Source organism: Eublepharis macularius, chromosome 1 (genome assembly GCF_028583425.1).
Source record: "Eublepharis macularius isolate TG4126 chromosome 1, MPM_Emac_v1.0, whole genome shotgun sequence".
Lineage (NCBI taxonomy): Eukaryota > Metazoa > Chordata > Lepidosauria > Squamata > Eublepharidae > Eublepharis > Eublepharis macularius.
In genome coordinates, this window is record NC_072790.1 from 221,028,529 (window position 1) to 221,043,753 (window position 15,225).

Sequence of the window (15,225 nt, forward strand, 5' to 3'; positions counted from 1 at the left end):
GCAAATATTAGCTAAAGGTATACCCTTGAGCAGTGCCGAAGACGTCGCCTGGGACCGTGTGGAGTGAGCCCTGACACCCAAAGGACAGTCCACCTTAGCCGTGGCATAGGCCTTCACAATGGTTGTCACAATCCAACGGGACACCGTCTGTGCAGACGCCCTGCGGCCCTTGTCCTTCGCCCCGAAACACACAAAAAGGTAGGGACTGTTCCTGAACACCCTTGTCCTCTCCAAATAGAAAGCCAAAGCCCTCCGCAGATCCAAACTGTGGAGGGCCTTTTCCCCTTTAGTTGAAGCTTCAGGGAAAAATACAGGCAGAGAAATCTCTTGTGAAAGGTGGAAGGTTGACACCACCTTGGGCAGGAACGAAAGACACGGTCGCAAGACCACCTTATTCGCATGAAAGCGAAGGAACGGGGGGTCTGCCCTAAGAGCAGCCAGCTCGCTGACCCGTCTGGCAGAAGTGATCGCCACGAGGAATGCCACCTTGTAGGAGAGCAAGTCCAGAGGGCACGTAGCCAAAGGCTCAAAAGGGGGCAACATCAACCTGGCCAGGACCAGGGAGAGAGACCACTGGGGCACAGGGGGTGACACAGGCGGGTAAAGATTAATCATCCCCTTCAAAAACTGGCGAGACTTATGGTGAGAGAAAACCGTGCAGCCATCCACCCGATCATGGAACGCAGAGATGGCCGCAAGGTGCACCTTCAGAGATGCTACACTAAGGCCCTGGTCTTTCAGCTCGCAAAGATAATCCAAGACCATCCCCAAGGGGCTATCGAGAGGCGCCACCTTCCTAGAGGCAGCCCAAGCCTCAAACCTACTCCACTTCGCCTTGTAGGCACGGCGTGTGGAGGGCTTCCTAGCGTTCAGTAGGACCTTCCTGACGGGCTCAGAGAAACCTAGGGACGGGGCCGAATCCGCCAAGCGGTCAGGTGTAGTTTCCTGGGCTCGTGGTGAAAGAGCTCCCCGTGTAGGAGGAGATCCCTCCGGGGCGGAAGGGCCACGTAAGTTCGGCCGGACATCTCCAGCAGCTTCGGGAACCAGAGCTGCCGTGGCCAGAACGGAGCCACTAAGATGCAGTCCGTGTTGTCCCTCTCCACCTTGCACAGCACTCTGGGTATGAGAGGGACGGGCGGAAACATGTAATGTAGTCCCCGGGCCCAAGTAAATTGGAAGGCATCCCCAATAGAGAGGGGATCGCTCCCTGCCCGAGAACAAAAGACCTCGGCCTTGGTGTTTGACGACGTCGCAAACACGTCTATGCTTGGGCGACCCCACTTCTGAAAGATCGGCCCAGCGTACTTTGCGTTGAGCCCCCATTCGTGATTCAGCATGTGCACCCTGCTGAGAGTGTCCGCCTGCACATTGTCCGACCCAGCTACATGAATGGCGCGAAGCGTCACCCCATTCCTGATTGCCCATTCCCAAATGAGCGTGGCCTCCCTGCAGAGGATCATGGACACCGTGCCGCCCTGTTGGTTCAGGTAATACATAGCGGTAGTGTTGTCCGTCTGCACCAGCACTTGACGGTTCTGCAAGATTGCTGTGAACGACATAAGTGCAAAACGAACAGCCCTCAGTTCAAGCACATTAATATGGAGACCCTTTTCTCTCTCAGACCACACATCCTGAACACACCGCTCCCCACAGAAAGCCCCCCACCCCTGCAGAGAGGCATCCGTGGTTACGGAGAACTCGGGATGATGGAAACCAAATGGGGTCCCTTTAAACAAATTAACATCCGACAACCACCAGTTCAGAGAGGATATAACGGCTCTGGGAACAGAGAATTTAGCAGTCGGAGGATGCTGTAAAGCATTGTATCTCCTCACAAACCAATTCTGAAGCGGGCGCATCCGCAGCCTCGCAAAAGGGACCACCGGAGTCGCAGCAGCCATATGCCCTAACAAGCATTGAATCATGCGCACTGGCTGATAGCGATTCCGTTTAAACAGGGTTACCAGTCTCTTCAAAGAACGTGCCCGCTCTGGAGGCAATAAAGCCTTGGCCTCCCCTGAGTCGAACACTGCCCCAATATAAGGCACAACACGGCTAGGTGTCAGCTTAGATTTTTCAAAGTTAACCAGGAGGCCCAAGCGTTCGCAAGTGTCTAGCACCAATGCCACATCTTGCAGAAGCTTAGCCTCCGAGCTCGCCGTTATGAGCCAATCGTCGAGATAGGGATAGATGGTACAGCCCTGCTCTCGAAGAAAGGAAACCACAGGAGCCACGCACTTAGTAAACACACGTGGGGCTGTGGAAAGGCCGAAGGGGAGAACCTTGTAACGGAATACCCGCTGCTTGTAAACGAAGCACAGAAATCTCCTGTGCTCCTCCAAGATCCCCACGTGGAAATACGCGTCCTTTAAATCCAGGACAGCGAACCAATCCCCCTTCCTCAAAAGGGCAATTATAGCAGGCAGTGTGATCATTCTAAACTTGGTGACCCTTAGAAAGGCATTTAGGCCCCTAAGATCCAAAATTGGACGTAGACCCCCATCCTTCTTAGGGACTAGGAAGAACCGGGAAAAGAAACCCCTCACAGACTCCACAAAGGGCACCTCTTCCACAGCACCCTTAGCCAAGAGGGACCGAATTTCATCCTCCAGCTCAACCAAGGTATTATTCACCGCACTCAGCGGTGAAGTACACATCGGCAGTTCAGTGAATTCCAGCCCGTACCCCTTATCAACAATTGTTAAGACCCATGAGTCAGATGTTATTGACTCCCATTCAGACAAAAAAGGACTGAGTCTGTCCGAAAAGTTCAGGGCTGCCGCAGGGCCGGGTCTTCAGAACTGCCTTCCAGCCCCTTGCGGATCTTTCTGCTGGGGTGGAGGTTGAGACGAGCGGGGCTTGAACGGCCTACGCCTCCTGCCCTGGTGTTGAGCTGGGGTATACTGGCGCTGCGAAGTAGGGTACTGCGGATAGTACGGACGGGGTTGGTATCTGCTGCGGTACTGGTAGGGATTATACCTCGACGAGTACCGAGACTTGAACGTGGACCTGTCCGCCGGAGTGACCCCCAGGGAGCGAGCTGTTTGCCGGTCCTCCTTCTTCTTCTTAAGCGCCTCGTCGGTGGTGGTAGAGAAGAGGGAGTCACCCTCGAAGGGCAGACGTTCAATCTTGGCCCTCACCTCCTGCGGGAGGGCAGTTGATCGCAACCACGAGTGTCTCCTCAGAAGCACCGCTGACGCCATACCCCGAGCCGCCGTGTCAGCTGCATGACTTCCAGCATTCATCTGTTGTTTTGATAATCGTACTGCCTCCGTCTGCAGCAACGACACCACCGCCTTCTTGTCAGCAGGGAGGTCAGTGACATAGTTGGCTAGCTTCTCCCATAGGTAGAGCTGATAGCCCGCCATAATTGTTTGATAGTTGGCTATCCGGAGGGCTAAAGCAGCGACTGAGTACTGACGCCTACCCAGTGCGTCCATTTTCTTTCCCTCCTTATCCGGTGGTACGGAGGAGGACCCCGACCTCTTGTGCTGAATCTCCTCGGCTATCAAGGATGATGGTGGAGGGTGCTTGATGAGAGACTGCCACGTCCCTTGTTTGATCTTATACATCTGTTCGATGCGTTTGGACGTGGCAGGCAGGTCAGATGGTGACTTCCAGACCTTGTCGATGATCTCCTCCAAGCCCTCCAACATAGGAAAACCTACTGTAGCCGGGTTCTCTCCATAGATTCTGCACAGCAGCTTGTCTTTCGTCTTCGGGACCACGGAAGACACGTCAATCTCCAAGGCCTTGGACATGCGGGCCATTTGGTCTGCATAAATCCGCAGGTCCTCGAAGGGAGAGCTGGTGGATGGGCCAACATTGTCGTCTGGGGATGGTTCAGAGAACGACTCAGAGCGGTAGCCGGACCCCACATCCTCGTCATCCTCATCAGACGGAAGAGCTGATACTTCGTCTCCTGGGAAGGGTGGGGGCAACCACTCACGACGGCTAGACGACGACGGCCCCGGATCCGATGATCTGAAGCCAGGCGGAGCCCCTTTCCACTGGCACCGATAGGCCTCAGGTAGATCTGTAGCCTGTTGATGACGTGCAGCCACAAACCGTTCGGATCCGACTCGCTCGGATCCGACACTCCCCTCCGACCAGTACCGCTGACTACGGGCAGACTGTGCAGGCGAAGGATCCCTGGTCGCCTCTCGGATCCGACGACGCGGAGCCGGGCTCGATTCCGGTGTTGGCGAACGCCGCCCACTCGACAGGACCACATAGGCCCCGGGATCCGGCACCTCTTCTTCAAGGAGGGGACGGTCAGGGGAGTCTAGGTGAGGCGACGGCGTAGGTGGAGACACCAGGACCACCTCCTCTGCAGGCCGGCGCCGAGGGGACCGAGAACGATGTTTGGTCTTCTTAGCCTTCTTCTTCGGCACCGACTCGGAGGAAGCTTTCGGAACCGATGTCCTCTTGGTCGACGCCTTTCGCGCAGCCTCCGGTCCCGGGACTGACGCAGGCCTTTCGATCGACGCCGGGGCTGATCGTATCGGATCCGACGCGCCCGGTTCCGGCCTCGGAGTCGACCTCCCCGGTTCCGACCTCACCGACGCCGACTTGTGCGGGGACTTCGCAGACCTCGCCACCGAGCTTGCCCTCGATGCAGGCTTGTCCGCCGGGCGGGATGTAGCCACCGATTTTGAAGAGGTTACAGAGCCCGCTCGCGACCGGCTCCCGGCATGGGTGGAGGTTCGGCCAGCCTTCTCCGCGGCCCCAGGTTTCTCCGCCTCGGAGGGCCCAGGGGCGTCCAAGACCCGCTGCCACAGTGAAGCCTTGAGGCGGGCGGACCGCTCCTGCCTGGCTTTATGCGTAAAGCCCTGGCAGATCTTACAAGTGGGGACTACATGTTCCTCCCCCAGACAAAGCAGGCAAAGGCTATGCCCATCCGTTTGGGCCATTTTAGCACGGCACTGGGCACAGTGCTTAAACAGGGCTGTAGAAGCCATTCCGAGGGGCAAGCCAAAACGCGAAGTCAAATACAGTCCGGATCGATACACTACCAAATCAGTCAGTCCAAATCACGAAGCAGAAGAAAGGTCAAGTTCAGAATCCAAGTCAAGCACGAGAAAGCAATCCAAAGGCACAGGAAAAAACACGGAGCTACAAGCGAACGTTCTCCTCAAGCGGCGGCAAGAAGAGAACTGAGGGAAGGGGCCGTTGGCCGCTGAGGAGCATGTGACCGTTTGGGCGGGAAATGGTCGCTGAGGCGCGCGGCAAACGGCCCCTTCGGAGCTGGGAAAGCGATAAAAAAATCTTCCGGCGGCTGGCCTGCGCGTGCGCAGTACCCATGTGTGGAGGCACAGAAGAACGAAGATGAATGTATGGAAACTGTGACCTGTAAGAAATATACATCATAGTCACCTGCAGTCTGAAACACTGGAGGGAGGCAAGTGTCCCTGCACTATCCTGCCCTTGCAAAAATGAGGAGGAAGGATGAGTTTGCAGCAGTTGATGTGACAGATGTCAGTATGGAAATGAAAGAGTGGGTTGTCAAAGCTCTGGCTATGCAATGTTCACTTTCTATCTGCGCTATTCTCTAGCTGACCTTATGTAAAGTTCTAATTGCTGATATCAAGCAAGTCACCTCAGTCTGCCCAAGCCCAACTCCAGGCTGCAATTTGTGCTGTGGCAAGGAACCCATCCTGCTCTTTCCATACCTTTGTCATTATGCACTCTGAAGACACGTTCTGTAACAGCAAAATGCACGATTTGCCTGGGTCTAGGATTAATACACAGAAAAAACAAACCCACCAAATGCAGAGCAGAGAAGAAAGAGTTTATCTGCTTAGGGCAGTTACAGCTATTAATTCCACATGAAGAGATGCATAAGACATTTCTGACAGGTTGAAGTAATTCTTACAATCACAGAGGTGGAGAGAAGGATAGAGAGTCAATATAACCTGGAGGAAAAAAAACTCTTACCTCTATCTTTCCAGAGGTGAAAGATAATTCATGAGGAAACAAAAAATCTCCAGATTCTTCAGTGAATCAAATAAGCAGAGTAAAGGAATCTTAGAAATTCAGCAAACGTGCACATCAATCTTCAATAGGCACCCGTCAAAATAATTCCCCTGGCAGGGGTGGAGGGCAGCATCAGTTGTTGAATTCTGCAGAGGAAAAGAAATCTAGTTAGCTCAGTGAACTAGGATTCAAATTCCAGTTTAAGCATTACTTCTCCAAGCCAGATTATAAATAAAACTGTGATATTGCTTGTGTATCAAAAGTGCAGCTTTAGTGCTGTGATATTGCGCATGGAGTACTCACAGCAGTAACAACACATTGTCTCAGGAAGGGACACTATCACGGTAGGAGTCTCAGGATACACGGACTCTATCCTCAGGCCCTATGCCACCAGCACACCCAGCTATTTACGGGACACCACTGACTTCCTCAGGAAAATACAGTCCATTGACAACCTACCAGATGACACCATCCTAGCAACCATGGATGTGGAGGCTTTATACACCAATATCCCACATGCAGATGGACTGCTAGCCATAGGGAATACCATCCCGGACAAAACCACAGCACACCTCGCCACTGAACTTTGTCACTTCATACTCACAATTACTTCGAATTTGGTGACAACTTGTATCTACAGATTAATGGCACAGCCATGGGCACATGCATGGCACCACAATATGCTAACATATTCATGGCGGACTTGGAACAACGCTTCCTCAGCTCCCATCCACTGGAACCACTACTATACTTAAGATTCCTGGATGACATCTTCATCATTTGGACCCATGGGAAGGAAGCCCTTGAGAGATTTAATCAGGACTTCAACAACTTTCACCCTACTATCAACCTAAGCCTGGACCACTCTACACAACAGGTACACTTCCTGGACACCACTGTACAACTACATAATGGATGAATAAATACCACCTTATACCGGAAACCAACAGACCGATACTCATATCTACATGCCCCCAGCTACCACCCTAAACATACCACTCGGTCTATTGTCTACAGCCAAGCCTTACGTTACAACCGTATCTGCTCCAATGCTCTCGACCGAGACTCACACTTAAGAGATTTACAACAAGCATTTTTGGGACTACAGTACCCACCAAATGAAGTGAAGAAACAAATCAACAGGGCCAGACTAGTACCCAGAAAGAGTCTGCTCTAGGACAAACCTAAAGGAACTAACAACAGAACACCACTGGTTGTCACCTATAGCTCCCAGCTCAAACCCATCCAGCGTATCATCACTGAGCTACAACCCATCCTGGAAAATGATACCTCTCTCTCAGAAGCCCTGGGTGGAAGACCTTTCCTTGCCTACAGACAGCCCCCCAACCTTAAACGACTTCTCACTCACAACCACGAATCGGCCAGCAGAGTCACCAGCACAGGTACCAGGCCCTGCAACAGACCCAGATGCCAGCTCTGCCCCTATATCTACCCACGGAATACAATTACAGGACCCAATGGCATCAACTACACTGTCTCTGGCTCTTACAGCTGCTCATCCTCCAAACTGATATATGCCCTCATGTGCCAACAATGTCCTTCTGCTCTGTACATTGGACAAACCAGCCAACCTCTACGCAAAAGAATAAATGGACACAAACTACAAACTAACAGGGCAAACTCCTTTGAAGCCAACTGATCCACACACCAAAAGGAGATGTTTACATATACTAGCAAAGGAATGTTTTGGTTTCCCCCCCCTAATTGCCTCTTCTGTCTCCTCCCCTTCTTTCCCTCCTCTCTGTATTTGACCAGTCTCTGTATCATGCGTCTGACGAAGAGAACTTGATTCTCGAAAGCTTATGCTACAATAAAATTGGTTAGTCTTAAAGGTGCTACTGGGCCCATCATTTAACCTATGCACCTGCTACAGGCAAGGTCTAATTGCAGACTATTCCTAATATTCCTAATAATTGGTCCTAATTGCAGAATATTTGTATGACACTGTTCATATAGCACTAACAGCCACTGCAAGCCACCGATCAATATGCAAGAATAATGAACAAAGGGGAAGAGGCAAGGATTTTAGGCTGCAACACACTCTACATAGATCTTCCCTCAAAATCAGCTCGGCGACTCCAGATAGTATAGAACACTGCAGCTCAATTATTATCAGGAGCTAGGTGAAGCATACATATTACTCCCATTCTGCAGTCATTCCATTGGCTACCCACCAGTTTACTGGATTCAATTCAAGGTTTTGACTACCACATACAAAGCTCTTCATGGCCTTGACCCCTTATATCTGTCTTACTGCCTCTCTCCCTATGCCCTGCCACGGCACCTTTGCTTATCTGAACAGGGTCTTCTGCAAATACCACCCTGCAGTTGGGTAAAACCAAACCTGCCCATACATGCCCTTTCTTTGTGGTAGCCCCTGCCCTATGGAATGGCCTGCCTGAGATCCAGAAAGCCCCACTCTCCTGCTGTTCCACAAACTATGCAAAATGAATTGAGGAGGGCCTTTTTTTTTACTCAGGTAATAGGGCTGTGCTGTAAAAAATGACTCAGAGAAATGCCCTGGCAAGGTACAGGAACTGTAGACTCTCTACTGAGTATTGTCTGCTGATACAGATATGCTCCCACTGGGTAGTTTCTATGTCGTGTTTAATTACTTAAGCATTGTTATAGAAATTTTTTATCTCAATGTTCAGATTTATGCTTCTTTTCATGAATTTCTTCAACCCATGTCCTACTGCATTTGCTCATCCTATGTCTTAGCTGTTGATCATACTGTATTTTGTTCAATGAATACCTAGTGGTTTATTATATTGACTTGCTCTGTATAATCTGTCTTGGGTTTCAGTGGGAAAGGTGGATAAATAAATATGTGAATAAATAAATATGGCTGTGCTGATACACAATATAGCTATCTCCATAAGAGACTGGTGACCCCCAAATCCTAACAGAAAGGAATTAAAATGTTGCCTTGCTTCAGAGATCACAGACCTGATAGCCCAACACACTAGTCAAGATTTCAGTTAGCACTTTATAGTTCACTGCCCCTAATATCCCAAGTCAAGGCATCCATGGATGGACCCCACTACAGCCCAGGCACACAGAAGAAGGCTAAAAGAAGATCCAGACATGCAACCTAAAATTATAGTAAAGTTCTTTAGCTACAGTAAGGGCAGGGCATGGAGGGTCCATTTCTGTAGATCATCAGTTAGATTCCAGGATGTGTGTTATGTGCCATCCAGTTGTTTCCAACTTATGGCAATCCTATGATCAAAAGAGCTCCAAAATGTCCTATCATTTACAGTCTTGCTCAGATCTTGCAAACTGCTGGACGTGCCTTCCTATACTGAGTCCAACCATCTCATTTGGGGTCTTCCTCTTTTCCTACCGCTTTCCATTTCTCCTAGCATTATTGTCTTTTCCACTGAGTCTTGTCTTCTCATGAAGTGACCAGACAGCCTCAGTCCTGTCATTTTAGCTTCCGGGGAGAATTCAGGCTTGATTTGATCTAGAACCTTCTTATTTCTCTTTTTGGTCATTCGTGGTATCTGTAAAGCTCTCCTCCAACACCACATTTCAAATTAATCAACTTTCTTCTTGTCAGCTTTCTTCAGTGTCTAACTCTCACATCCATACAAGGTAATGGGATAGTGTGGATTATCTTGATCTTGGACCCCAAAGAGACATCCTTATCCTTAAGGATCTTTTCAAGTTCCTTCATGGCTGCTCTTCCAAGTTTCAATCTCCTGATTTCTTGGGTTCTGTCGCCCTTTTGGTTGATGATTGAGCCAAGGAATAGAAAATCTTAAACCTGGTTGTTGGGGGTTTTCCGGGCTGTCTTGCCGTGGTCTTGGCATTGTAGTTCCTGACGTTTCGCCAGCAGCTGTGGCTGGCATCTTCAGAGGTGTAGCACCAAAAGACAGAGATCTCTCAGTGTCACAGTGTGGAAAAGATGTAGGTCATTTGTATCTACTCAGGAGGGGTGGGGTTGAGCTGAGTCATTCTGTAAGAGTTTCCCAGGGTGTGGAATGCTAATGGCGGGAGGCTTCACTGTATCCTGAGGCGGTTCTTTTGCATATGGATTGGTGCTTGATGTGCTAATCTTCTCTGCAGGGCTATTGTCGGGTGTGGAGTGTTTTGTTGGCCTGGTGTTTTTCAGAACTGGAGCCCATGCTCTGTTCATTCTTAAGGTTTCTTCTTTCCTGTTGAAGTTTTGCTTATGCTTGTGAATTTCAATGGCTTCCCTGTGCAGTCTGACAAAGTAGTTGGAAGTGTTGTCCAGTATTTTGGTGTCCTGGAATAAGATACTGTGCCCTGTTTGAGTTAGGCTATGTTCAGCCACTGCTGATTTTTCAGGCTGTCCAAGTCTGCAGTGTCTTTCATGTTCTTTTATTCTTGTCTGGATGCTACGCTTTGTGGTCCCGATGTAAACTTGTCCACAGCTGCAGGGTATACGGTATACTCCTGCAGAGGTGAGGGGATCTCTGCTGTCTTTTGCTGATCGTAGCATCTGTTGTATTTTTCGGGTGGGTCTGAATACTGCTTGAAGGTTATGCTTTTTCATAAGCTTTCCCATCTGATCAGTAATTCCTTTGATATATGGCAAAAACACTTTTCCTGTGGGAGACTGTTTTTCTTTGGTTGTTTGATTCATCCTGGGTTTGATTGCTCTTCGGATTTCATTTCTGGAGTAGCCATTTGCCTGAAGTGCGTGGTTTAGATGATTAATTTCCTCATTGAGAAAGCGCGGCTCACATATCCGTCTTGCACGATCCACTAATGTTTTCATTATGCCTCTTTTCTGTCGGGGGTGGTGATTGGAGTTTTTGTGTAAGTACCGATCAGTGTGAGTTGGTTTCCTGTAGACCTTGTGACCTAACTGAAAGTTTGCTTTGCGGATGACCAAGGTATCCAGGAATGAGAGTTTTCCCTCACTTTCTTTCTCCATTGTGAATTGTATGTTCAGGTGGATGTTGTTGAGATGATTCAAAAACTCCATCAATTCTTCCTCCCCATGGCTCCAAATGATGAATGTATCATCCACAAACCGGAACCATACACTGGGTTTGTGGGGTGCTGATTCTAGAGCTGTTTTTTCAAAATGTTCCATGTAGAAGTTTGCTATAACTGGGCTGAGTGGGCTCCCCATGGCCACCCCATCCATCTGTTCATAGAATTCGTTGTCCCATTGGAAGTAACTGGTTGTCAGACAATGATGGAATAAGGCTGTTACATCCTCTGGGAAAATCTGATTAATCAGTGCAATAGTGTCTTTTACTGGAACCTTGGTAAACAGGGATACAACATCAAAACTGACAAGTATGTCTTGTGGATTGAGTTTCAGAGAACTGATTTTGTTGATGAAATCTGCTGAATCTTTGATGTAAGACGAGGTTTTCCCGATGTGGTCCTGCAGGAGATCTGCCAGATGTCTAGCTAATTCATATGTCGGTGAACCAATGGCACTCACAATGGGTCGGAGTGGGACTGAATCTTTATGTATTTTGGGGAGTCCATATAGTCTAGGTGGCTGTGCTTCTGTCTTGCATAGTTTGCTGTGCGTGTCGGGATGTAGTGAGGAATTCTTGATCAGTGCATTTGTTAGCCTGGTGATTTTGCAAGTGGGATCTCGTTTTAGTTTTTAACTAAAACGAGATCCCACTTGCAAAATCACCAGGCTAACAAATGCACTGATCAAGAATTCCTCACTACATCCCGACACGCACAGCAAACTATGCAAGACAGAAGCACAGCCACCTAGACTATATGGACTCCCCAAAATACATAAAGATTCAGTCCCACTCCGACCCATTGTGAGTGCCATTGGTTCACCGACATATGAATTAGCTAGACATCTGGCAGATCTCCTGCAGGACCACATCGGGAAAACCTCGTCTTACATCAAAGATTCAGCAGATTTCATCAACAAAATCAGTTCTCTGAAACTCAATCCACAAGACATACTTGTCAGTTTTGATGTTGTATCCCTGTTTACCAAGGTTCCAGTAAAAGACACTATTGCACTGATTAATCAGATTTTCCCAGAGGATGTAACAGCCTTATTCCATCATTGTCTGACAACCAGTTACTTCCAATGGGACAACGAATTCTATGAACAGATGGATGGGGTGGCCATGGGGAGCCCACTCAGCCCAGTTATAGCAAACTTCTACATGGAACATTTTGAAAAAACAGCTCTAGAATCAGCACCCCACAAACCCAGTGTATGGTTCCGGTTTGTGGATGATACATTCATCATTTGGAGCCATGGGGAGGAAGAATTGATGGAGTTTTTGAATCATCTCAACAACATCCACCTGAACATACAATTCACAATGGAGAAAGAAAGTGAGGGAAAACTCTCATTCCTGGATACCTTGGTCATCCGCAAAGCAAACTTTCAGTTAGGTCACAAGGTCTACAGGAAACCAACTCACACTGATCGGTACTTACACAAAAACTCCAATCACCACCCCCGACAGAAAAGAGGCATAATGAAAACATTAGTGGATCGTGCAAGACGGATATGTGAGCCGCGCTTTCTCAATGAGGAAATTAATCATCTAAACCACGCACTTCAGGCAAATGGCTACTCCAGAAATGAAATCCGAAGAGCAATCAAACCCAGGATGAATCAAACAACCAAAGAAAAACAGTCTCCCACAGGAAAAGTGTTTTTGCCATATATCAAAGGAATTACTGATCAGATGGGAAAGCTTATGAAAAAGCATAACCTTCAAGCAGTATTCAGACCCACCCGAAAAATACAACAGATGCTACGATCAGCAAAAGACAGCAGAGATCCCCTCACCTCTGCAGGAGTATACCGTATACCCTGCAGCTGTGGACAAGTTTACATCGGGACCACAAAGCGTAGCATCCAGACAAGAATAAAAGAACATGAAAGACACTGCAGACTTGGACAGCCTGAAAAATCAGCAGTGGCTGAACATAGCCTAACTCAAACAGGGCACAGTATCTTATTCCAGGACACCAAAATACTGGACAACACTTCCAACTACTTTGTCAGACTGCACAGGGAAGCCATTGAAATTCACAAGCATAAGCAAAACTTCAACAGGAAAGAAGAAACCTTAAGAATGAACAGAGCATGGGCTCCAGTTCTGAAAAACACCAGGCCAACAAAACACTCCACACCCGACAATAGCCCTGCAGAGAAGATTAGCACATCAAGCACCAATCCATATGCAAAAGAACCGCCTCAGGATACAGTGAAGCCTCCCGCCATTAGCATTCCACACCCTGGGAAACTCTTACAGAATGACTCAGCTCAACCCCACCCCTCCTGAGTAGATACAAATGACCTACATCTTTTCCACACTGTGACACTGAGAGATCTCTGTCTTTTGGTGCTACACCTCTGAAGATGCCAGCCACAGCTGCTGGCGAAACGTCAGGAACTACAATGCCAAGACCACGGCAAGACAGCCCGGAAAACCCCCAACAACCATCGTTCTCCGGCCGTGAAAGCCTTCGACAATAAATCTTAAACCATTTCAATTTCTGCATTGTCAACCTTAAAATTGTGTTAATTCCTCAGCAGTCACTACTTTTGTCTCCTTGATGTTCAGCTGTAATCCTGCTTTGGCACTTTCTTCTTTAACCTTCATCAGTATTCATTTCAAGTCTTCATTTTTTTCTGCAAGTAATGTAGTGTCATCTGCATATCTCAAGTTGTTAATGTTCCTTCCACCAATTTTCACTCCACCCTCTTTTAAATCTAATCTAGCTTTCCTTATGATATGTTCTCCATACAGGTTGAACAGTTATGGAGATGATATACATCCTTGTCTGACACCTTTGCCAATGGGAAACCATTCTGTTTCTCATATTCTGTCCAGACAGTAGCCTCTTGTCCAGAGTACAGGTTGCACATCAAAACAATCAGATGTTGTGGCATCCCCATTTCTTTTAACACCATCCATAGCTTTTCATGACCCACACAGTCAAAAGCATTGCTGTAATCTATAAAACACAGGCTGATTCTCTCCTGAAATTCCCAGGTATGCTCCATTAGCTGTCATAAATTTATAATGCGATCTCTAGCACCTCTTCCTTTTCGAAATCCAGCCTGAACATCTGCATTTCTCATTCCATATATGGTAAGGGTCTTTGTTGTAGAATTTTGAGCTTCACTTTGCTTGCATAGGGAATTAATGTGATGGCCCAGTAGTTGCTGCACTTTTTTTTCCCAAAAAAACCCTTCCAATATATTTTGTCAATAGCTTTTCCAGCATAAAGTGAAAGAATAGCAACTTGATCATATCTGTTACTATTTAATGCAATTGGATTAGCAACCAATCTAAGATTATCAGAACTTGGCCTACCTTGTATAAATCCTACCTGGTCTATGTGTACCAAGGTAGAAACCACCTTCTGAAATCTGTTAGCAAGGATGGAGGCTAATATCTTAGCATATATAGTCATCAAAGAAATTGATCAAAAATTACATATCCAGTATGATCCTTGCTCTAAATGTGTTAGATTTTTGTGTTTTAGTTCTAACCAACCAGTACAGTTGAATTCAGATATATAAATGTCTCACCTTCAGAAAAATCTAGTGCAAAGACAAAACCAAGAAGACTAAGTACTTTGTGCTCCATCCATCAATAGTTCATTAGCACCTGATACATTCATAGGAAATCAACTTGCCTGACTATTAGAAATTGTGTGGAAGTGCTCTGAAGTGGAGGATCCTTGACCCCTAGTGGTAAAACTCAAAGAGATCCTATGGTACCAGATGACATAATCCTGCCCACCACATGTTCTCCCAGCACATAGATCTTTTTTTTAAAAAGGAGTACTTTTTAAAACCTCCTGTTTAAGAGTCTCTCCCTAGGTGTTCACTTACTGTTAAATCTTGTGTTCATTTTTGCTGAACAAAAATCAGTGGATAGGCTTTTTTTTTTTGCAGCTCTATAACTGTACTCATGGTGCTTTAAGTATGAAGATGTGGATAAATTCACCTTGAAGCTAGTTCTTACATAAAGATGAAGTCTATTGTAAAAGCCCATCACTACAAATAACCACTCTCTACTAAGAGCATCTGAGGCTCCCTTTCTAGATTCCTAGAAACTAAATGGCTGCTAACTTCATGTGGTTACAGAATGGATTTGCTAAAGCCAACACAGAGTTCCCCAGAGTGGTGCCCGTGGGCATCATGGCACCAGTTGACACCTTTCTTGGCATCCTCCAAGTATTTTTAGAAAGTAGGCATGGCCAGATGGGGCTCCTTCCTGTCCCACAAAA

General features: G+C 47.6%; 1 protein-coding gene across 5 annotated transcripts in view; it reads right to left on the bottom strand.

Moving 5' to 3' along the window:
- NCOA1 (nuclear receptor coactivator 1) overlaps nt 1-15,225 on the bottom strand; it is a 364,761-nt gene that overhangs the window by 241,682 nt on the left and 107,854 nt on the right. For 4 of the 5 annotated variants that reach the window (XM_054988472.1, XM_054988447.1, XM_054988481.1 and 1 more), the window contains exon 2: nt 5,938-6,122. The exons of the other annotated variant lie outside the window; for it this stretch is intronic. The gene's annotated coding sequence lies outside the window, so the exon portion shown is untranslated. The remainder of the gene's footprint in view (nt 1-5,937; nt 6,123-15,225) is intronic. 5 annotated transcript variants of the gene reach the window in all.